General features: G+C 45.0%; 1 long non-coding RNA gene across 1 annotated transcript; it reads left to right on the top strand.

Moving 5' to 3' along the window:
• The first annotated feature begins 2,687 nt into the window (after positions 1 to 2,687).
• On the top strand, positions 2,688 to 23,349 carry LOC141992812 (uncharacterized). The gene is made up of 4 exons (XR_012640660.1): positions 2,688 to 2,713; positions 5,474 to 5,691; positions 22,180 to 22,245; positions 23,071 to 23,349. It is a non-coding gene; the product is annotated as an uncharacterized LOC141992812 (long non-coding RNA).
• Positions 23,350 to 24,330: the final 981 nt, after the last annotated feature.

Raw genomic sequence — 24,330 nt, 5'->3', positions numbered from 1 at the left:
GCAGGAGTCCTCCACCTGCTCCTGGAGGAGGGACGACAGGGCATGAAGTGCCTGTGCACTCAGGTCCATGTCTTCCACCTCCAGGCCCTGCAGAGGCTCCTTTATGGTGCAGGTAGTCCGGCATGGAGCGTACTGGTGAACGCCTTCCTGCACCGCTTCCAAGGGCTCCGATACAACCGGCAGCTCCTTTATCTTCATGCGAGGGGTTTTCCGTGAGACCTCTTCAGTCTGTTGGTCTTCCACCAGGGCCTCCTCTGGACCTGGAAACTGGTTTCGGCTACCAGGTCTGCAGCGGCCCCCGAGAGGGTGGATCTCCTCGCGGAGCTGCTGCTACACAACCACCAGCTCCTTGTGCAGGTGGCGGAGTCTCCCTCGGTGCGCCAGAGGTTGACCCTGGCACAAGTCACCAGAGTTGGAGACCTCCTGGACTACGACCGGGGAGACTGGCTGGATCCCCTGACGCTCGCTCAGCACATGGGGCTCTCCAGGCCTCGTACTCTCCAGCACGTACTTCAGGAGGTGAGGGCCTACTACAGGACAGGCCTAACAAAGAAAATAACAGAATGCCACTAGCCGTCACCTTCAGCCCCCAACTAAAACCCCTCCAATGCATTATTAAGGATCTACAACCTATCCTGAAGGATGACCCAACACTCTCACAAATCTTGGAGACAGGCCAGTCCTTGCCTACAGACAGCCCCCCAACCTGAAGCAAATATTCACCAGCAACCACATACCACACAACAGAACCACTAACCCAGGAACCTATCCTTGAAACAAAGCCCGTTGCCAACTGTGCCCACATATCTATTCAGGGGACACCATCACAGGGCCTAATAACATCAGCCACACTATCAGAGGCTCGTTCACCTGCACATCCACCAATGTGATATATGCCATCATGTGCCAGCAATGCCCCTCTGCCATGTACATTGGTCAAACTGGACAGTCTCTACGTAAAAGAATAAATGGACACAAATCAGATGTCAAGAATTATAACATTCATAAACCAGTCGGAGAACACTTCAATCTCTCTGGTCACATGATTACAGACATGAAAGTTGCAATATTACAACAAAAAAACTTCAAAACCAGACTCCAGCGAGAGACTGTTGAATTGGAATTCATTTGCAAATTGGATACAATTAACTTAGGTTACCTTGCATAATGACTTAGCCACTCCCAGTCTCTATTCAAGCCTATTTCCCCTTGTTTTTTTCCTATCCCCCCCAGATGTTCTTGTTAAACCCTGGATTTGTGCTGGAAATGGCCCACCTTGATTATCATACACATTGTAAGGAGAGGTGATCACTTTAGATAAGCTATTACCAACAGGACAGTGGGTTTGGGGGGGGGGGGGGAGAAAACCTTTTGTAGTGGTAAACACCCATTTTTTCATGGTTTGTGTGTATAAAAGATCTTCTATACTTTCCACAGTATGCATCCGATGAAGTGAGCTGTAGCTCACGAAAGCTTATGCTCAAATAAATTGGTTAGTCTCTAAGGTGCCACAAGTACTCCTTTTCTTTTTGCTGATAGGAAAGCAACATCATCTGCAAAGTCCAGGTCTTCAAGGAATGAGAAGAGTGTCCATTTTATGCCTCTTGGTATGTCTTCTGTTATATTCCACATTACCCAGTCGATGGCAATGTTGAAGAAGATTGCAGACATGACACACCCCTGATGTACTCCTGTTTTGACTTCAAAACTGAGCTTGCTGTGATCAACACTGCATGTAAAGTTCAAATAGAAGCTTTTGATGATGTTGATTATGGAAAAGAATTCCATATGCCCTCAGAATGCACCATAGACTGGTCCTGTGAATGCTAACAAAAGCCTTCTCAAAGTCTATGAAATTTATGTAGAGTTCCCGTTGCAATTCTAAGCACTGTTCTATTATGTTTCGTAGCATAAAGATCTGGTCTGTGCATCCACGCCCTTTCCGAAAACCAGCTTGCTCTTTTCTGAGAACACTACTGTTAGGCAAGAGTTAAAAAATTCAGTTAGCAGCTGAGGCAGAAACAGAAATACCAGAGGCCCAAGGGCAATGACAGCTGTAAACACCTGATAACTTACGTGGTCAGATGTCTGCCCAATAACTCGGCCTCTCAGTAAGAACGAACAGTATAAGCCCTCCACTGCTCTCCGAATATCTGTGAACACTCATCCCCACGCCACCTCTTCACCCTAAGGGCAGACATAGATAATTGATGTAATCAGAATAGTTTCTATGCATATGTTCTGCTCCTGTTATTATCATGTTAAGTGTTCTCATAGAATCCTAGAATATCAGGGTTGGAAGGGACCTCAGGAGGTCATCAATCCAACCCCCTGCTCAAAGCAGGACCAATCCCCAATTTTTGGCCCAGATCCCTAGACCCCCCTCAAAGATTGAACTCACAACCCTGGGTTTAGCAGGCCAATGCTCAAACCACTGAGCTATCCCTCCCCACTCGCTCTGAAACAATGTTTGTCTTTGTAAGTACAAGATAAATGCAAATGAAGTGATAAAAAGGGTGTATATAATTGGTTACTGTAGCCCCACAGTTTTGAAGCTGTTTATCAGTCTTCCTGGTGCCGTGAATAAACCTCTTCAGTATTGTCTGTGCCTGCCTGATTCTTGGGGAAGAGAATCTCCTTGCTTTGCAGTTTGGCGCAGCAAGCAGGGTGTGATCGGCAATCCTCTGACAGTTTCTCACAACAAGGGATAGAGGTGAGTACCCTTTTACTTACCACCTCTACTGCACACCTTGGTTTGGGACTCCCCAGACACCCCTTCGCACCTCCCCCCACCTTTTTTTTTAATACAAACCACATATAGGACGCACAGACAAAAGGAATGAACGGGACTGTGTTTGTGGCCAGAGTTTTCGGGTTGAAGGGATTGCTGTAGGCAAAAGCTGCAACACCAAGTACTGAGCATCAGAGCGTGCTTCAGTAGTGATAAGTACAAGGGTGTGCTCGGTCAGTTCCCCTGAAACACCACTTGAGTGGGTTTCAGGAAGCTGGGTAACAATGTCCTATGACTTGCCACAGGGTGTATCAATGATACCCTCTACGGGAGGGAGACTCGTTGATTTTATAAAAGGAAAACATGGAAAGGTTCAAAAGACTATGGCAAAGGATGGATGGAATGAGGGTATGAGTGTTGTTGTGGAAAAAATTACCATGCATTGTGTTTGGATCAGAACAGCCTGAGGCCCACTTTATTACAAGCATGCAGGGGAATGACAGCCAAGCTGCCGACCCCCCCAGAAAGGGAATACAAAAGCTTATATAGCTTAAAACCACAATCAATTACACACACTTCCTTATTAACATTTTCCTTATGAGGAATACATCAAAACAAGCTTTTTCCTGTTTTTCAGTTTGTTCTTTTGTGGTTAACGCTTTCCTAACACTAGCAGTCACAGCTATATTTCATAAGACTGACTATTACAAATTGTTCTGCTTAAATTTTCCATTCTCTCTCTTCTGCTGCTGCTTGTACACAGTTATTTTAATCAAAGTTATCTTTGTCAAAGTTTGGGCCTACTAAATTTTCCCTTATAGCGTGAAGGATAGTGTGTTGTGGTCGTCTGGTCAGAAGAAAGGAAAGTTAGAGAAAGGAATTGTAATTCTGTACTGTGAATATGAAAGGAAGTTACGGGAATTGGAAACGCTCCAAAAGACTCTTACATCAGAGCTAAACCAAAAGATAGATTTAAACCACAAATTAAGTGAGCTTCAAGGAGAGAACAATACTCTAAAAGCAAAAATAAAAGAAAGCAGCGCCTCTGCACACCATATTGCTGCTAGCATACAACAGAAGGGTAATTTTACTGACTTTGGTTCAGGCAGCAATACTAATAAAGATCAAAACTAGATCAATTGGAAACACCTTGCAAAACAAATCCAGGATTGAAACCTGGCACACCCAAGGGAAAATTGGAGTAATTGGCCTCTCCCCGCTCCTTTTAACCCAGACTTCAGTGCCAGTGCTCCCCTGGCCCCTCTCCAAGTAACCACACGGTGGTCAGGGCCAGCAGATAACAGAGTGGCTCATAATACTTATCAGTACACTCCTCTTAGCACAGAGGAAATGAGGGGCTTACTGAAAGATCTCCCTGATCTAAAGCCCAAACACCTGAATTTGGTATCCTGGAAGAAAATAAATCAGATAGTTACCACCTATAGATTACATCCCAGGGATCTTCATATCCTAAAGGCTAAAGGCCCCGACCTTTCATCGGTCAAGATCCTCTCAAAAGAACACCGAAACGGCACTTGGGCCTCCGTCAAATTTGAATCAGAAAATGATATGACTCGTGCCTGCACTGATTTTAAGGAAGCCATCCAAAACGCCTTGGGGAATGGAGCCGGTAACTGGGGACTTATAGTGGGATGCGTACAAGGCAAGGATGAGCCTGCTGCCCAATACTGTGAGCGGAAATGGGAGATGTATTCAAGTAATGCAAAGAAAACTGATCAGGTGTTTCTAAAAATGTTAAAGGAAGGTTTTAACTCCAACCTGCAAAGAGCCCTTAACTTGGGAGTAAACCCAGGCTCTAATTATGAATCCATCTGTATGTGGGCCTCTGAATGCGAAGTCAGCAAGCTAAAGATATAAAATGCAAGTCTACTCATGTTTCTATGGTAACAGAAAAAAGTAACATAACCTGTTATAATTGTGGGTGTCTTGGCATACCAAAAAGAACTGCAGGCGCAAGGCCCAAAAGCCCTGTCAGTGCAAAATCATGGCCAGTTGAATCCCTGCAATACTTCACTGCTCTTTCAATCTGGTCCTGGTCCCGTCCCCCCTGCCCCGCCCCACCTTACAGTGTTTTGTATATTGGGAGACCGGACATTGGGCAGCCGGATGCCCATGCTAAGTAGCTCTGGACAACCGGCCCTAACCAGTATCTCAACCAACTGCCAACCCTTACTTACATCTAAGCAAAGAGGAAATGGCCAGGCTTTTAAACTCCATGACCCGCTAGGCCCCCTTGCTCGTCAGTACTGCTGATGCAGACATAAACCTCTCAAGGCCACACTTACAAGCATAAATAAGGGGCGGGCCATGCACAAGTCTCGTGGACATGGGAGCGTCTGTTTCCATTACTGACCTCCCGCTTCCCACTAGTAAATAGTATATTACTATTTCAGGGGTAGGAGGTGTACAACTCTCAGCTTATAAGAGCTACCTGTTCTTGTAGAATCTAACCTATTCTTCTGGACTCAGTCTTTTTATGTAGCTCCAAATGCAGAGGAGACTATTTTGGGCATGGACGCCCTCTGCGATCTTGCAGTGACTCTTAACCTTGCTCAAAGTACAGTCATGTTTACTGATAAACTTTTAAGCGTACTCATACCATTTCTCTCCATAATAATAAATTTCTCTCTTCTGTTGCAACTGCCAAATCCATGGCTCTCACTTGGGACACCTCTAACCCTTTTCAAGAATTATCTTCCAGGTTCCCCTCTGTTTGTGCAGAAAATAATCTGTCGTGCGGTTTGGTGCTTGCTCATCTCTGCCCACCCATCCAGGTTACCGGTCATCTCCCTCCAACTACCAAGCAATACCTTCTCAAACCTGAGGCCGTGACAAATGTGGCTCCCCACGTTAATCCTCTTGGTAAATATACCTGATGCATTCTCCTGGGACCTGCCTTTGGTACATGTCACACGAGATACTGACCAGCTTTGAAGCAGGTATGTGCAACTTCCTATAGGAGGCAGCGGCAAATGGGTAAAAAGCCAGACACTTGGCTTACCCCCAGACCAATCACCTGGACTTATTGTAGTTACAGCTTGCCTCTAAAAACATCCAGGCTCCGAGGTCCCAGTCCAGCTACCACAGCCCAGGAGCAGCCTTAGGCTCCCTCCCTGCATCTCACCGGATCTGGACTGTAACTGGGTATTTAGCTTCATGGGATGTGGGCCCACTCATATAGGACCCTCAATTTTGGGGTACAAGACCACAGAATGTTGGGAACAGAACCAAATTACAGCGTGGCAGTTTATGAATACTCCCCTAGAACAAACAAACCATTCTATTTCCAGGGCCTCAGATGGATTGGTCAAGATTCACTACATTTATGAGGCTGCTAATGGGTGGGGAGAGTATCAGTGTGAATGTTTGTGGGAGGGTTGGGAACTTTTCATTAACCAAAGTGTTTGTAAATGCAGGATGGACTGACCTTCCTCCTCTGCTGTGGGAACATGGGATGGAGGGATACTATTGTCAGGAACACTCTGTACACCTGGTTAAACGTTTACATTGTACTAGTATACGATGTTATAACCTGACCACTTGTGGATGCTCCCCGCCTACTATCTGTCCGGCAATGTAACCTTCCCCACTGGATGGCATTATTCAAGTAGGCCCCAACAAAACACTTTTGCATGACGTTCTTATGGTCTCTGTTCAGGTTAAATATAATTTGTCCAATTTCTCAGCACCCTTGCAAAATGTATGCTCAGACCACCCCAGCTCCCTGCAATGGCTGCAGGACCAGCTACAGTTTCTAATGCACCAATATGTTATTCGGGCCTGCACAGCGAAAAGACAAAAATGTAGCATTTTAGGTGATATCGGAGAAATTTTTGGAAGCACCAATTCTATACTAAATAGGCTTAACCTAAATTGTGAGAGGTCATACAATTCTTGGGTCAAAAGCCAAACCACCCAAGCCCTTAGAGATACTAACACAGGTTTATCCTATGCTCTTACTGCAATTGATGTAGCAATAGAGAATTTTTACAAAATCACTGAAAAAACCTCAGACACTACAGTCAACCTGGCCAAGACACAAGCTAAAGGCCATGATTGTGATATGCTGGCTCATGACCTATTTAACATTGCGAGAGAAGACATGCTAGATGTATGCCTGGGTTTCCCCCCCTTCCCATACCCTTTCTTCCCCCACCCTTGCCAAAATTGCAAGCGTCTCCACTCAATTAATAGTGGCCACTTTACTTCCTCCAAACTCACCCTTCTCCTTTCATTTCCTCCTTGTGTATCCTTCTGTTTTTCCTACTCATGTGTTTCCTTTTTCTTTCCGTTTCAAGTCTATTGGATATGTAACTAATAATACGGTGTAAAAAGTAGGACTGTCTGGATACCTGGCACCATCCCCCCAGGATACCATACTAATGACAACATCGGACTGTTGCCAGAGACAAATAGTTATATTGTGTGTTCCACTTCTACTCTCTGTCTTTTAACTCCATCCACTTCCATTGTTGTGGATGTCCTTCCTCTTATAGATGCTGAAGCTGCTGTGCAAGTATCTGCTACTCAGTGGTTTATCACCGCTGCATCCGACTACATGTACAGACCACTGCAGTGCCAGGCAAATGCTTCCATGTGCCTGCAGATACTGACTCCTTTACCCTAGGTGATGTGCACCTCCCCGGCCATGTCACTGGATGAAAAGGTCACTGGATGTGCTAATCATTATGGCCTGGCAGTGCGGTACCTAAGGAAGGGCATCCAAGAAGTCTGAGTACACTTTGGAAATTGCACTGTGCCATGTATAGAAATAATGACTGTAGTGAAAGGTTTTTAACAAAGAGATATGGAGGGCGTTTGCAGGGACCCCCGATGTACAAAGTCTGCCAGGGAGCAGTTGAGGTGGCACAAAGTGCCACAAATCCTCCCTCTGCTGTAGGATCCGGAGTCAGCCAGGGCAGACCACACGCAGGTCGTGGCAAGAGAGATGCTGTGGGCCATATTCTTTGCCCCACACCAGAGAGATACAAAAGGGCAGAAAATCCAACCAGCTAAGGAGTCTTCCAGGATGGGGGAATCCCCAGCTGGCTTATACCTAAGAAACTAAGCTCTATCCCAGTCCATGCTGCAAGAAAGAAAAGATGCCTTAGGCAAATCACCGCTGCCCTCTGGGCTTCCCTGGCTGCTGGACAACCCTTTATGGCCACTGGCCATCTTAGAGCCACTTAGGGGTTGACACTAGAATCCAGCAACATTAAGGTGACACAAAACTACCTCTGTTCCCACATCTGCTCGGGTACGTGCCCAGCGCACATTCTCTCACATTTGTGCCACATCTCATTATCTCAATCTCTGCATCTATCTGCCTTGATATGAATGTAATCTGTGAAGCAAGGCTCCTATGTGCACAGAAATAGTACATCCCATGTTTCTGTGCCACCTAGGCATTCAAGGCCCAGGCAGGTTGCTGAGTTTTGTGATTTTTCAGCAAATTTCCTGCCTCCTGTCATTACCAGAGGGTAAGAAAGTTTTGGTTTGGGGAATTCTGAAGGCTGCGTCCCATTCTTACACAGCACCATCTGCCATGGAGACAGCATAAGAATGAGAGAATTGCCCCCAAATGAAGAAGGAAGACAGGAGTTCAAGAACCAAGACCTCCTCAAGACCCAGGTCTTTTTTCAGAGATCTTTGAAATCAGCCCACAGACAGCTCCTCTGCGTGTAAAATACAAAATGAAGCAGTCACTAGACATCATTTTGAACAACAAGTATTTGAAGGAAGATTAAATGAGAGAGGAACTGTAATATTCTTTTCTTTGTATATCAGACTTTTCTTATTGTAATTCTCCTACCTCCTTTGGCCTCCAATTCTGTCCTGGCATTTCCGCTGTAAGAAACAGTGCTCAGAAACCTTTATTACTTTTTGTGTAAGACTAAACATGGAGTAGGGGGTCAGAAGAGCCATTTTCCTCTAATAATGAGATGTTGGACACTGTGGAAAGCAGGGACATGAATAAGAGCAACAGGTGAAGGAGACAGCAGCTGCTTTATTCTCCTTTGCTTAGAAGTCACCAGGGACCAGAATAATAGACCAGATATTATGCAAGGAAGCTATTAAAAACATATGCACAACCCATGCACGAGACATGCCCATTCTCCTGAGGACAGCCATGGTGTAGCACACAGACAGAGACATCCTCTAAATTATGTGTTTACTTATTAATTAAAGTTTATATTCATGCAATAGTGAGGCATTTGTCCCCTTCAGCTGTCACAGCCAGGTTGTCGGCAGCCAGACCTAGTGGTCAGAGTCAGAGTTCACAGACACGAGACAGGAGTCAAGAGACAGCTGGGTCAGGATACCAGGAGATCAGAAGCAGGAGACAAACTTGAGATCAGAACTATGAGTTGGGAACCAGAGTCAGGCCAGGTCAGGATACCAAGGGGGTAAGAGGCAGGAAACAAACTGGAGGTCAGAAAATACAAGTCAGATGCCAGGAGTTAAACTGGATCAGGTATCAGGAAATCAAGGAGCAGTTGCAGGAGGCACACAATCCAAGGCAGGGTGGAGCCCAGTTGTTCAGACAGCTTCCTGTTCTTGTTCCTGGCTTAAGTAGGGCCAATCTGCCATTCAGGGGCTCTGCCAGTCAGACTTCAGGGGATGAGCCTCACTCTGGAGCTGAGCTTCATGGGACCTAGGTAAGCCATCATCCGCAGGCTGCCAGGTGGAGGGGTGGAGTGCAGCTGCTCCCATGAACCCTGCAGACCTGGATTTGACAGCCATAGGTCATGACTAAGTCTGCGATTCTGTCACAGAGGTCATGGATCCTGTGACTTTCTGCAACCTCTGTGACTTGCGCAGTTGCAGCAGCCAGTGCAGCTGATCACAGGGCCACCTGTCCAAGCAGCAGCCCGTCTGGCTGGCCCTGGGGAGCTCCCGAGCGGCGGTCCCAGGGAGCGCCCAAAAAGCGGCTGGTGTGGCTGGTCCTAGGGAGTGCCTGAGCATTGATCTGGGGGTGGCCAGAGCAGCGACCCCAGGGTGTGCCCGAGCATCGGTCCCAGGAGCAGCTCCGGGGACCGCCTGAGCATCAGCGGTGCCAAGCATGGCCAGAGCAGCAACCCTGGGGAGTGCCTGAGCATCAGTCCTGGAGGTAGCCCTGGGGACCTTGGAGCAGTGGCCCGCTGCGGGCGGTCAGCCCCCACCACTGGAGTAGGGGTCCCAGAGCAGTGGGGTCACAGGAACAGAGATTTAGTCATTGTGGGTATTTATAGTAAAAAAGTCATGGACAGGTCACGGGCCGTGAATTTTTGTTTATTGCTCGTGACCTGTCCATGACTTTTATTAAAAATATCCATGACTCCTTCACCTGCTGCTCTTATTCATGTCCCTGCTTTCCACAGTGTCCAACATCTCATTATTAGAGGAAAATGGCTCTTCTGACCCCCTCCTCCATGTTTAGCCTTAGTCAAGACACCAGCTTGAACTGATGTGATGTGCTCTATATGGGGCTATGCCTTAAACCGATTGACTATTGCATGTGCTTATTAATATCACAGGAAAGGTTTTGATGACCCAAGCCTTTAAAGGTCCTCATTAAACAGAGTGCATTAATAGCTGTACAGTGCAGGGGCTAGGAATTGGGACTGTGAGTAGTCAACTTGGATTCTACTTTTGGCTCTGTCACTGACTCACTTCAGCAGGTCCCTTCCCTTGTGTCCCCTCCCATCATTTGTGTGTCTTTTCTGATGTGAGTGAAAGCTCCTGAACAGAGGGCCTGTCTCTCACCATGTGTCTATGCAGCACTGTCAAGGTTCCTTCCCCACTGTGAACTCTAGGGTACAGATGTGGGGACCTGCATGAAAACCTCCTAAGCTTACTTTTACCAGCTCAGGTTAAAACTTCCCCAAGGTACAAACTATTTTACCCTTTGCCCTTGGACTTCCACTGCCACCACCAAACGTTTATCTGGGTTTATTTATTAGGAAAGCATTGTGTGGAAACATTTTCCCTGCAAAATCCTCCCAAGCCTTGCACCCCACTTCCTGGGGAAGGTTTGGTAAAAATCCTCACCAATTTGCATTGGTGACCACAGACCCAAACCCTTGGATCTTAAGAACAATGAAAAAAACATTCAGTTTCTGAAAAGAAGGATTTTAATAGAAGTAAAAAGAATCACCTCTGTAAAATCAGGATGGTAAATACCTTACAGGGTAATTAGATTCAAAACATAGAGAATCCCTCTAGGCAAAACCTTAAGTTACAAAAAGGCACACAGACAGGAATATCCATTCTATTCAGCACAACTTCCTTTCTCAGCCATTTAAAGAAATCATAATCTAACACATATCTAGCTAGATTACTTACTAAATTCTAAGACTCCATTCCTGTTCTGTCCCTGGCAAAAGCATAACAGACAGACCCTTTGTTTTTCCCTTCCCCCAGCTTTTGAAAGTATCTTGTCTCCTCATTGGTCATTTTGGTCAGGTGCCAGCGAGGTTATCCTACCTTCTTAACCCTTTACAGGTGAGAGGATTTTTCCTCTGGCCAGGAGGGGTTTTTAAAGGGGTTTACCCTTCCCTTTATATTTATGACAAGCACCTAGCACAATGGAGCTCTGAGCTCAGTGGAGGCCTCTAGGCAAACACAAATAATTAATAAATTAAGAGCAATGTGTGAATGAAATTCCAGAAGATCACAAATTGGCTAGGGGTGGATTGCTGCTTGTTGCTTATTTGTCTCAGAAATTGGAGTCAGGACACATCTTGTTGGTTTAGGTGCATTATTCCTTTCAGCAAAGGTGGCAGGCTGGTTGGGTGGCTGAGAAAGCAGCTTGTGTCAGTGGGATCACAGGTTAGAGTGTGGCTTTTCTGCATTAAGTGCTGCTTAGACTAAATGGGGCTAATGGGAAATGTAGCTTAGTCCATTGCTCCCCAGAGGGCATGCCGCTACGCAGGGAGAAATGTCACAGCTTATCAGACTTACAGAGAGCTTGCTTTACCTTTCAGCTTCCTTGCCACTTTTGCTCATTATCAAATCCATTTGGAACTGAATCAGTTTGGCTCTTTGCTCTGGCTCATGTGCTCCTGCTTGACCCTGGACTGGCACTCCTAGGATTGGGATTGCATTGGTCAGACCTATTTCTATGGCAACAGACTGATACCACAAATAGACAACTATGTCTTAATTCTAGCATCAGCCCGGAGGGGACATGGGGAGGGAGGGAGGGAGGGAGGTTGTGCAGATACTACATTGATGGTCACCATGTAAGCACTCAGACGGTTCCCTATTCACCTACATATCTCCCGAGCCCGGCATCTGAAAGACACCACTTTTTCAAAACCCCAGAGATTAGCCTGTCCAAATAAAAGGAGAGTTGGATGTAAGGAATTGGTAGGATATTGATAGTCCTCATATCACTCTGCTTTGTTCTCGAGCAACCCCTATTGACATCTCCACTGGGTACTTGGATTGAGAACCCTTCCAGGCAAAGCTCTTGTCTTCTTACTCATTTGTGAAGGAACCTGCAACCGTCTATGCCAAGGAAATATCACAGTTATATTTTGTCCAGTGTGAAACGTGCTTATGGCTATCCAACCACCTCCTGCTCCCTGTCCCCTGACAAACCCCACCCCAAAGAGAGTGAACACGCTGCCTCGCATCACCATATCTGTCTCCACTTTATCCTGAATGGCAGCCAGGCAAGGGTCATGGGTGTGATAGGGTGAGCTGAGCGATGTGGGAGAGGATAAATGTGCCAAGCCTTGAATCTTGGTGCAGAGGGAGGGCACCTGGCAGGCAGTGTTCCCCTGGCTGTAGATGGTCTGAGAACTTAGGACACAACTTCACAACCATAGGTCTTTTCTCCTCAGTTTAGGTCTGACCTGCACACGTGCCAAGGATGCCATGGATCACTGAATCAGTTTAATGTGTGTGTGAGATGCAACTCTGTGAAATATAAAAACACCAGAAGGGATTAATGTTGCTCCCAGGGAACCCCTGACCTTTGGCAGGATCAGCCTCTGCTGCTGCTGTTGAGAAATCCAGTGCGAAGCTTTGCCTGGTCAGGTCAGCCTGGCCTCACAGGGCACTGATTTCTGTGCTTTCCTCTCAGTGTCTTATAGCTGTCAGGTCAAGGAGTCCCGGCCCCTTCTGGTGTCCAAGGGGTGGGCATGGGGAGAACAGGTAGACCCTACTGCCGGCAGGCTCTTGGACCCTGGGCTTGTACGCTCAATCCCATGGGTGTGAGACAAATGGATGCATTACTATAATACTAAACATCACTATAATACAAAATTAAATAAAATTTGGTGTTGGTTTCAAGCCCCACAAGCTTCCCCTCCACCCAGTGATTTCTGCCATTGCTCTTCCACAGCCCCAGCATTCCCTTTGCTCCCCAGGCTTTCCCATAGACCCCCATGCATTTCAGTGGGCAAGGGAGTAAGCAAACACTAATTGAGAAGTCTCAGTATCCGTCTACTCCCAGCTCAGCTCTGGGGTCCATGACCCTCTTCAGTACCTGCTGTGCTCAGGGATCCTAGCTTGCTGCCCTGTCATCCTGGCCTCTCTGGATGTGACAATGGGAAAAGGACTGTCATACACTCTTTTCTAGATTAGATCCCCCTGAACTGAGACAGGCATCTTTTAAAAGGTGTGTAACAGCAGAAAAGAGAAGATGGGGTGGGGGGGGGGGGTTCGCTTTATACCAGCTCTAGTAGAGTTAATATTCAATACAAAGAAATACACAAATGTTCATCAGGACATCAAGGCCGGTCCTTGCAGCACCATCAGATAACTTCCATATTCTGCTGTGCCTATCTGTTGCTGAAACAGGTCACATGCTCCATCAGGCATTGTGTATGCGCTCTTGCAAGTTAACTAGATATCATGAGTCCTTGGCTATGCAGACTCATATTCATTAACCAACTGAAACACATAGCTAATATTTAGTCTCCAGCTAATCGAGCCACCATGTGTTCATCAATACTTAATAAAACAGTCTTCTTTCACTTTTCACAAAGACACTTTCAGAAATGGAACATTCTGGGGCAAGGAAGGGAGGGTCTGTCCAATGTCTCCAACTTACGATGTGTTAGTATATGCCAGAGGTGGGCAAACTACGGCCCGTGGGCCACATCCGGCCCGTGGGACCATCCTGCCTGGCCCTTGAGCTCCCAGCAGGGAGGCTAGCCCCCGGCCCCTCCTCCACTTTCCCCCCTCCCATGCAGTGACGCCACTGCGTGGGCAGCACAGCTTGCGCCTGCCCACCTCCCAGGCTTTCCAATAAGCCAGTCCTGTTTCTCTGAGCAGCATGGTAAGGAGGCGGGCAGTGTGTGTGGGGGGGGTTAGATAAGGGGCAGGAGGTCCTGGGGGGCAGTCAGGGTACAGGGAGCAGGGGGTGGTTGGATGGGGTGGAGGTTCGGGGGGGGCGGTCAGGGGAAAGGGAGCAGGAGGTGGTTGGATAGGTGTGGGAGTCCCGGGGGGCCTGTCAAGGGGCAGGGGTGTGGATAGGGGTTGAGGCAGTCAGGGGACAGGGAGCGGGGGGGTGGATGGGGGTGGGGCCCATGGGGGTGTGTGGTTAGGGGCGGGGGGTCCCGGGAGGGGGCGGTCAGGGAACAAGGAGCAGTGGGGGTTGGATGGGTGGAGGTTCTGAGTTGGGCAGTCAGGGGGTGGGAAGTGGGAGAGGGCAGATAGGGGCAGGGGCCAGACTGTTTGGGGAGGCACAGCCTTCCCTACCCGGCCCTCCATACAGTTTCGCAACCGTGATATGGCCCTTGAGCCAAAAAGTTTGCCCACTCCTGATAGATGCAGTAGGCTGGATTCTCTGGCTACTGCCTCAGGTCTTTCATCCTCCGTGCAAGGTCTATACTTAATGTGCAATTAAAGGCAATCTCAAAGGAAACCTCTACTTATGTTAATCCTGTTTAAAACAGATACAATGTATATTACAGCACTGGGGTGGCAAATATAGAGCTGTATTGGGGTCCATTTTAATTTTAAATCTTCTTTCAGAATTTTTTTGTTTGAGCAGAAATTCCCCTTGCTGCTTCTCAGCCTAAAAGTGAATTAATTTTTGAAGTTTTGTAAAATTGCGTGCAGCTATTTTTGGTATGGGAATTGTTGGATTGAGATTCTTTTATTCAGCAAATGGATCGAACATATCTTTATTAAGGCAAAACATTCAGCAAAACACAGTTACTCACAAGCTCATCGGGATGATCTCATCACAGTTTCCTCCAGCACTAGACCATACAGCCTCAACCCTCTTTGTTACACAAACTTATTTATAACTTTTTGTTATCTTTTTTTGTATACATTTGCATTAGTTTCTCATTTCCATATTAGCTCTCTTCCCCTGTCAGTACAGGGTTAGTGTAAGTTTGAACCAGTCTTTTCTAGCTTTTAAGTTACTTTATCTTTTCTTTTTCTCACAAACACAATTACCCTGCAGTTTCTCACACAGGTGCAACACTAAGCATGATCTATGTGCAATTTCTTACACATGCACAGTTCTTATGCGTACGCTGTTAAACATCAGAACAAACTCTTAAAATCCACAGAAGGATTCTGTCAGGCCTAAATCTGCCTTCGCTCCCATCAGGACTCATATTTTTTAATTTTCTTACTAAACACTAAATACTAAACAATAGTATTGGAGAAACATTATCTTCATTCTAACAATACTGAATGCATAAGTACACAGATACGACATTAAGGCAGCACAGTTTTAATACATTCAGAAAGCTCCATAATATTGTGACTGTAGGAACCCTAATCCAGCCAGGGATAGGAATAGCCTAATCCTATTTATATAGATGTTACACACAAGTAACTATGTTAGAAGAACATTACTGAAGATGAAAAGTCAACCACTCAACAGTTAGGAGATGCTAAAATTCTGACAAAAGGAAGAAAGGAGAGCAGCAGAATACAGGCCATGGACTTCAGAAGAACAGACTTTGACTCCCTCAGGGAGCTAATGGGCAGGATCCCCTGGAAGGCTAATATGAGGGGGAAAGGAGTCCAGGAGAGCTGGCTGTATTTTAAAGAAGCACTGGAACAAACCATCCCCATGTGAAGAAAGAATAGCAAATATGGCAGCCGACCAGCTTGGCTTAACAGAGAAATCTTCAGTGAGTTTAAACGCAAAAAAGGAAGCTTACAAGAAGTGAAAACTTGGACAGATGACTAGGGAGGAGTAAAAAAATATTGCTCGAACATGCAGGAATGTAATCAGGAAGGTCAAAGGACAGTTGGAGTTGCAGCTAGCAAGGGATGTGGAGGGTAACAAGAAGGGTTTCTACAGGTATGTTAGGAACAAGAAGAAGGACAGGGAAAGTATTCAGAGTAGCGGCCGTGTTAGTCTGTATCCACAAAAAGAACAAGAGTACTTGTGGCACCTTAGACACTAACAAATTTATTTGAACATAAGCTTTCATGGGCTACAGCCTACTTCATCGGATATATATACCGAGAATATGAAAAGGTGGAGTAAGAGGCTAAATAATTAAGATGAGCTATTATCAGCCGGAGAAAAAAAACTTTCGTAGTGATAATCAAGATGGCCCGTTTAGACAGTTAAGTATCCTTGCACACGGGGAAATAGATTCAATATGTGTAATGACCCAGTCACTCCCAGTCTCTATTCAAACCCAAGTTAACAGTACCTAGTTTGCATATTAATTCAAGCTCAGCAGTTTCTCATTGGAGTCTGTTTTTGAAGCTTTTCTGTTGCAAAATTGCCAACTTTAAATCTGTTACTGAGTGGCCAGAGAGGTTGAAGTGTTCTCCTACCATTTTTGAATGTTAATGATTCCTATTGTCAGATTTGTGTCCGTTTATTCTTCTGCGTAGAGACTGTCCGATTTGGCTAATGTACATGGCAGAGGGGCATTGCTGGCATATGATGGCATATATCACATTGGTAGATGTGCAGGTGAATGAGCCCCTGATGGCGTGGCTAATGTAACTAGGTCCTATGATGGTGTCACTTGAATAAATATGTGGACAGAGCTGGCATTGGGCTTTGTTGCAAGGATAGGTTCCTGGGTTAGTGGTTCTGTTGTGTGGTGTGTGGTTGCTGATGAGTATTTGCTTCAGGTTGGGGGCTGTCTGTAACCGAGGACTGGTCTGTCTCCCAAGATCTGTGAGAGTGAGGGATCATTTTTCAGGATAGGTTGTAGATCTTTGATGTTGTGTTGGAGAGGTTTTAGTTGGGAGCTGAAGGCGACAGCTAGTGGTGTTCTCTTATTTTCTTTGTTCGGCCTGTCCTGTAGCAGGTGACTTCTGAGTATTCTTCTGGCTCTGTCAAGCTGTTTTTTCATTTCAGCAGGTGGGTATTAGGGAAAGTATGAGACCCTTACTGAATGGGGGAGGCAATCTAGTGACAGATGATGCGGAAAAAGCTGAAGTACTCCATGCTTTTTTTGCCTCAGTCTTCATACACAAGGTCAGCTCCCAGACTGCTGTACTGGGCAGCACAGTGCGGGGAGGAGGTGAATCATAGACTCATAGAATATCAGGGTTGGAAGGGACCTCAGGAGGTCATCTCCTCCAAACCCCTGCTCAAAGCAGGACTGATCCACAACTAAATCATCCAAGCCAAGGCTTTGTCAAGCCTGACCTTAAAAACCTCTAAGGAAGGAGATTCCACCACGTCCCTATGTAACCCTTTCCAGTGCTTCGCCACCCTCCTAGTGGAAAAGTTTTTCCTAATATCCAACCTAAACCTCTCCCACTGCAACTTTAGGCAATTACTCCTTGTTCTGTCATCTGCCACCACCACAGTCTAGATCCATCCTCTTTGGAACCTTCTTTCACGTAATTGAAAGCAGCTATCAAATCCCGCCTCATGCTTCTCTTCTGCAGACTAAATAATCCCAGGTCCCTCAGCCTGTCCTCATAAATCATGTGCTCCAGCCCCCTAATCATTTTTGTTGCCCTCCACTGGTCTTTTTCCAATTTTTCCACAACCTTCTTGTAGTGTGAGGCCCAAAACTGGACACAGTGCTCCAGATGAGGCCTCATCAATGCCAAATAGAGGGGAATGATTACGTCCCTCGATCTGCTGGCAATGCTCCTACTTATACAGCCCAAAATGCGGCAACAAGGGCACACTGTTGACTCATATCCAGCTTCTCGTCCACTGTAACCCCTAGGTCCTTTTCTGCAGAACAGCTGCCTAGCCACTTGGTCCCTAGTCTGTAGCAGTGCATGGGAGTCTTCTGTCCTAAGTGCAGGACTCTGCACTTGTCCTTGTTAAACCTTATCAGATTTCTTTTAGCCCAATCCTCTAATTTGTCTAGAGCCCTCTGTATCCTATCCCTACCCTCCAGCGTATATACCTCTCCTCCCAGTTTAGTGTCATCTGCAAACTTGCTGAGGGTGCTATCCACACCATCCTCCAGATCATTTATGAAGATATTGAACAAAACCGGCCCAAGGACCGACCCTTGGGGCACTCCACTTGATACCGGCTGCCAACTAGACATGGAGCCATTGATCACTACTCATTGAGCCCAACAATCTAGCCAACTTTCTATCCACCTTATAGTCCATTCATCCAGCCCATACTTCTTTAACTTGCTGGCAAGAATACTGTGGGAGACCATATCAAAAGCTTTGCTAAAGTCAAGGAATAACATGTCCACTGCTTTCCCCTCATCCACAGAGCCAGTTATCTCATCATAGAAGGCAATTAGATTAGTCAGGCATGACTTGCACATGGTGAATCCATGCTGACTGTTCCTGATCACTTTCCTCTCCTCAAAGTGCTTCAGAATTGATTCCTTGTGGACCTACTCCATGATTTTTCCAGGGACTGAGGTCCCAGACAATTGGGTAAAGGCAAATATGGTGCCCATCTTTAAAAAAGAGAAGTCTGGAAAAGTCCACAATGCTAGGAACTCAGTTATATTTACCTTAATAAATAAAGGAAAGTTTGTTCTCAGGATCACTATGTACATTATTGGTGTGGAGATTGCTCCAGTTATCCCTGTGTACCCGGCTTATCCTCTGCTGCCCTGTCACAGGCCACTTGGACCGTAGAAAGGCACTGTTTAACTACCACCTCGGCAGTTCCAGAATGACAGTAGAGTGTGCATATGGTTCTCCTGAAGGAGGGTGGTGCTGCTTGTGGAATAAATTGGAAGCTGCAAAACAAACAAGGAAAGAAACCCCATGCCAAAGGCTATGTTTACACCGTGCGCATACTCGAGGACTGGGATGTGCTGGACACACCGATAGCACTCTGTACACGTATATTACCATGTCCACATTGCCACTGAAGGTATGTGATGTTAGTGCTTCCATTTCAGCAGTGGTATCCCAGGCTTATGTGTATCACAGGGAGACACTCTAGGAACCGGTTTGCTGTGTGTTATTTGTACTAATTTCTGCTGAGGGCACGTCCTGACCATTTCATTCCTCACTGTTATTCCCTTCAAAAGTGGGTGGAAGAAATGGAGAGTAGTATAAAGGGCAGACCATCAATCAAACATTGTCCCCCCCCCCCGACCTGTTTGCCTCCGTCCACCTGTCACCCTAAGACCTGCCCCTTCTGGTATCATATCTGGGGTCAAGGTGGACACATGACCTGAAGCAAGGGGTGTCATGTGACCCCTGTAAGAACTCCTCCCATTGCCCTCTACCAATCAGGATAGGTTTCAGCTGCAGAGGACCACCCAGAGAGTGGATTTGACCAATCACGGGGAGCTCTGGGGCGGGGAGATCCAGCTTTAAGTGAGTCTTGTGATCCCTCTAAGAACTCCTCCCATCACCCTCTACCAATCAGAGTGAAGCACAACCACCCAGTAAGTCCCAGCACCATGTGGAAGAGGCCATCTCATTCCAAGAATGCGTGTTTTAGAAATGACAGCTTCTGAATTTGTTTTAGCTTTGAGGACTTGGACCACCTGCAGAGAAAGTACTTCCAAGGAAGAAGAGGAGGGAATGGCTGAGAGGAGCCCTTTGGCTCAGCCACTGATGGATACGCTGGAACCCAACCCAAAAACCCAAGCATTCGTGAGGAAGACCAATGAGCGTGACGGCTCTCGTTGTTCACACCTACGAAGGAAGGCGACCGAAGCTCATGGGATAGAAAACACGTTGCTCAGGCAAATGAACAATTAAGAAGTGACGGTCAAGGATGAGGTGTAATGGTGTCAGGAGCCGACCCGGGATTGTGTAAATCTAAAAACAAGCAGTGGGGACTTACAGTTGTTTCTTTTATGAAAATCTCTCCACAGCTCCACGATGCCTTTCTAGAGGACCTGGGGACCCTGGACAGCATTGCATCAGACAATGTACACGAGCCGGGCCCGTCTTGTTTTTGCTCAACACCGATACAAATCGTTGAAGAGGATGCCGAGGATGATGGCTACGTGGAGTTTAGGAGGAGGGTTGGCATGGAACTAAATGAGCCAGTACCATGTTGTGAGCGTGAAAAAGTCATGTGGTCTATTCTATGTGTTGCTGTTAATGCTGTCCTTAATCATTGTCTTAGGGAAAAGGTTTCTGAAGATTCTGAGGGCTGTGTCATAGATGCGCCAGCTCAACGGCACCATGACTGGACTTCAGAGAATATAAACTGCAAGCTCTAGGACCTGTGTGCTGAACTGTGTTTTGAAAGTTTATTAAATGCTTTTATTACCACAGGTTATGCAGTGTAATATCTGTGTTTAAGTCAAGAACATTTAGGAGAGGGGTGACCTTGGTAAATGATGTGCAATTCGGTCAAGACCCTGACAGTATTTTAAAGAAATTGACCAAACCAGATGATGTCTGCTTAGAGCGTTATATTGACCATCTGGTCCGCACAAAAAGTTACAGAGCCCTGCTTAGGAAAAAGACTATTTGTAAGAAATCTAAAAGGATTAAGTTAGAGAATGGTGAGGGGACAAACATGCAATGTAAAACCTGGTAGCTGTAAATAAAAATATCTATTGAAAAGGGCTTTGTGATTATCTGTGTTTCTGTTAGAAGGTCTCTGTGGCCCATAAATAAGATAAAAAAATTTATGGAGCATCTTGGTTTGTTTTCAAGGGGCTGTATGTCTTTTAAATAAATAAAAACATTGTTTGTGAGAACCTAGCTCTTGTGTCTTTGTGTCAGAGAGACCCATTTACAGCAAAAGCTGAAATGTGTGTAGTAGAATCTTGTAGGGGAAAGAACAAAAAATGTGTTTAAAATAAAAGCAAATAAAAAAGCTTCTATATTCTATATAAAACAGGGATATTTGAGTACAATAGAGCTGACACCCTGTTGAGCAGATGGTTTAACCACACCCCCACTGAATAGCAAGGGTGACTCTATTGCCTTAAGGAGTCTGTAGGTCTAGATGTGATTATCCACCCTTGTTTCCACCAAGGTTAAAGGTATTAGTGCTCAGTAATTACGTTTGATGGCTGTACATCCACAATAAGGGGGTTGGGTGGGGATGTCAAGTTCAGATTAATATTAAATGAAATAAAACTTCAGGAGCTTGTAGACACTATTGGACAGTTTAAATATAACCTCAGGAGTAGGTTGAATGCTGTGGGTCACGCTTTCTAGCAACTCAAAGTCATTAAAAGTTTAAAATAATATATTTACAAAAATAAACAAGGATCTAACTCAAAACTAAAATGTTTCAAGGGTTCACAAACCTCCAACATACTTATTTAGAACAAGCTTTTGCTGTAAAATCATTCAACCATTTAAAAGCTATGGGTATTTTTACAACCCAAAACTTTAAGCATAAACCAAACATGTTTAAAAAAAATCCCAAGACATTCACTGATATCTGCAAAGTGCCCCCACTCAGGAGAGGGTACAGTAACATTAACGATTGTTATGTATGTGGATTTACTGTTTAATATTGTAAGAAGGCCCTACAGTGCTCTGTTTTTCATTGAAACAGAAAAATGTATTTTAACTAAAAGAAAAAAAACTGTCAAAAGCAGCCCAGTTCTGTAGACAATTTAATTTTCACACACACCTCAGATCATAAAAGGGAATGTTTGGGGAGGGGTGCCGAAATTCCTTAATTATCCATTAATTCAGATGTAGTGATCAAACCAAACTGCTAAATACGACTTTGAAATTTGTTTGAAACAAAGAGTTCGGGTGGTACAAAAAAAATCTCAGGTTTTTGGAGACTGTCCTCTTGAAGAAAATAGCTGCTGGACTGCAAAACGATATATGTTGCTTGTTAATATATATTCTGAAAATATATATTATATAATGTCCCTCTTTGTCTATGCTGTTCTTACTAATAATGGTACCTATCTTTATTGCAATGTGATCTGTTTAGCATGGAAACAGCAACTTCAAGCTGCATTTCACCAGGGCCAGGTAAAACCCCATTTTAATGATAGTTGTGCTTAATACTGTTAAATTAAAAAACACCAGGTATTACATAGGTTGCATAGGGATTTGATGCATTTGGGGAATAATACCAACTAAAATTTTTATTTTTCTTTAACCCAAAGGCCCAAATACACATGGGGGAAAACAGAATAACCATGTGCCAGCATCCCTTTACCCTGTGATGGAAGGTAACTTTTTGCAATTGTTTTTTAAAAGCATGTGTGTGTTTTAAAATGTTTTTTTTAATTAATTTTAATATTTAAATTATGAGTTAGAGTCCTGTGCAAGACATAGGTGTGGGTTTATTGAAAAGTATATTGTTGCAAATGATTGATTTGGTGTATTTCAAACTAACAGGCTTTTTTACTCAGCAAAATGTGATTTTTTTTTAAAAATGGGTTGTTTAAAAATTAGTTTTAATATTTAAATTGTTGTTAGTGATTTAGGGGGCCCATTGAAGACTTAGTAATGGAGGGGGATTTAAAAAGTATTTTATTGCACACTTTGTTTTTGGGTGCATAGTTGAAATGTGCTTTTATTAAAAAATGTCTAGCTTTTGGAGAACACTAGTTGTAGAAATAAACTCAAAACCTGTGTTTGTTGTACAGCCTGAAATGGATTATTTTGTTTAAAGCTATGACTTTTTAAATAGAAAAACACCCTGGAGTATTTTATTTTTATGTTTGCAAGAGTGTTTCATGTGTTTTATAATAATGTTGCTCCACACTACGGTCAAAACATGAGACCCTTAGACCAAAGGGTAAACAAGCTCAAAACAAAAAGGAGAGAAACAGCTGAAAAGAAAAATTTACCAGCATCAACGGCTGATGGATGGGTGAAGCCCAGTAAATATATTTTGCTTATTGGTTTGGTTGTTTTATGAGGTTTTGTATTTTAAGCAAATACATAGGTGCGGGTGAGAGAGCCGGTAAAGTTAAGTTTTGTGGTTTTGGTGAATTTTGTAAAATGTTTATTTGATGCTAAATTACAATATCTCTGTTTTTCCTAATCAGGCATGGGCAGCTCTCCTGACGATGCAGTAGTCGGAGCTACAGGGACACCTCCACCAGAGCCGCCAAAGAACCAGGAATCTGCTCTGGGACCTTTAACAACAACACCAATGCAAAACAGCAAAAGAGCGCAGACTAAGCATCAGGACAGTCCAAAGCTCGTATATGTCAAGCCAAAGGACAAAAAAAAGATACTGGTAAAAAGCAACCACGCAAAAACAACCCCAGTTCCTCAACAGTCAATATCACACCAAGTCCTGAGAAAACTGCGAGCAAAAACACACACATTCACAGACCCAGAGCACATGCTTTAGGGGTTGTAAATAAAAACCTAAGGACTGAAAGCTCCTGTGATGCTGAGGTATCTCCTTATGAAGTGTCCAAAAATTATTACGAATCTTTCTCCCAACACAATAAGCTTGGCACAGCTCTTTCGTATTCTAAAAAGATTTGGGAAAAATACGACGCTTCGTTCAGAAGGCTGATGGATGTTGTGTCCTCTGGGGTTCTAAAAGAAAGGAGGACCGGAAACTACATCCAAAATGCAAAAGCTCTTGTGGGTGACTTTTTGACAAATACTTCATTTTTGAAAGAGGGTGGCTCCGAGCAGGCATGACTAGTCGTGAAAGGGGCCTGGGTAAAAGAGGCATTCTCAAAGGTACACATCAGCTAAGGTTTAAAAAAAAGGAGGGACAGCATTTGGGGGATAAACGGATGGCTGCCCAAAAGTCATGGGCCAGGGTCACTGTAATTTTTTAAAAAAAGGCGAGAGGTGATGAGGAGAAAAAAACAAAAAGAGATGCCCCCTCTTGGAGGCTCTCAAACTGGTGCGTCTGAGAATGGAGCAGTGGGGTGGTGGTGATTCTCAAACAATCGGATTTAGACAATTCCCTGAAAGGCTCTTTAGATGGCTCCCCGTCTACTCCTGATGATTCTCGCGGTGACCCCTTGGAGTCTGACTCTCAGATACTGTCTGATGTAGAATTCGCAGCTGATGGTCCCATAGAGGAACCCCCGAAGTAAATCTGAAAATGCAGATGCAGACCCCCCAAACAGAGGTGTATATGGAGTGAGTGAGAAGTTGGCAATGGGAATTACCTACATTTGGGGGTTCGAAGTATTGTGAGGAATTTTGTTTTGTTAATCTTGAGTGATTAAATTCAGTTCCGCAGGTCATTGAAGCTGTACTCGGGGATACAGTTAGTTCTTGATGATGTTGGCAATAGGCTAGCCCCTGACAATTACGTTTGGTTAGGTTTAGTC

This window comes from Natator depressus, chromosome 8 (genome assembly GCF_965152275.1).
Source record: "Natator depressus isolate rNatDep1 chromosome 8, rNatDep2.hap1, whole genome shotgun sequence".
Lineage (NCBI taxonomy): Eukaryota > Metazoa > Chordata > Testudines > Cheloniidae > Natator > Natator depressus.
Note: the sequence above shows the minus strand (reverse complement) of the source record. Positions and strands in the feature narration are given on the sequence as shown.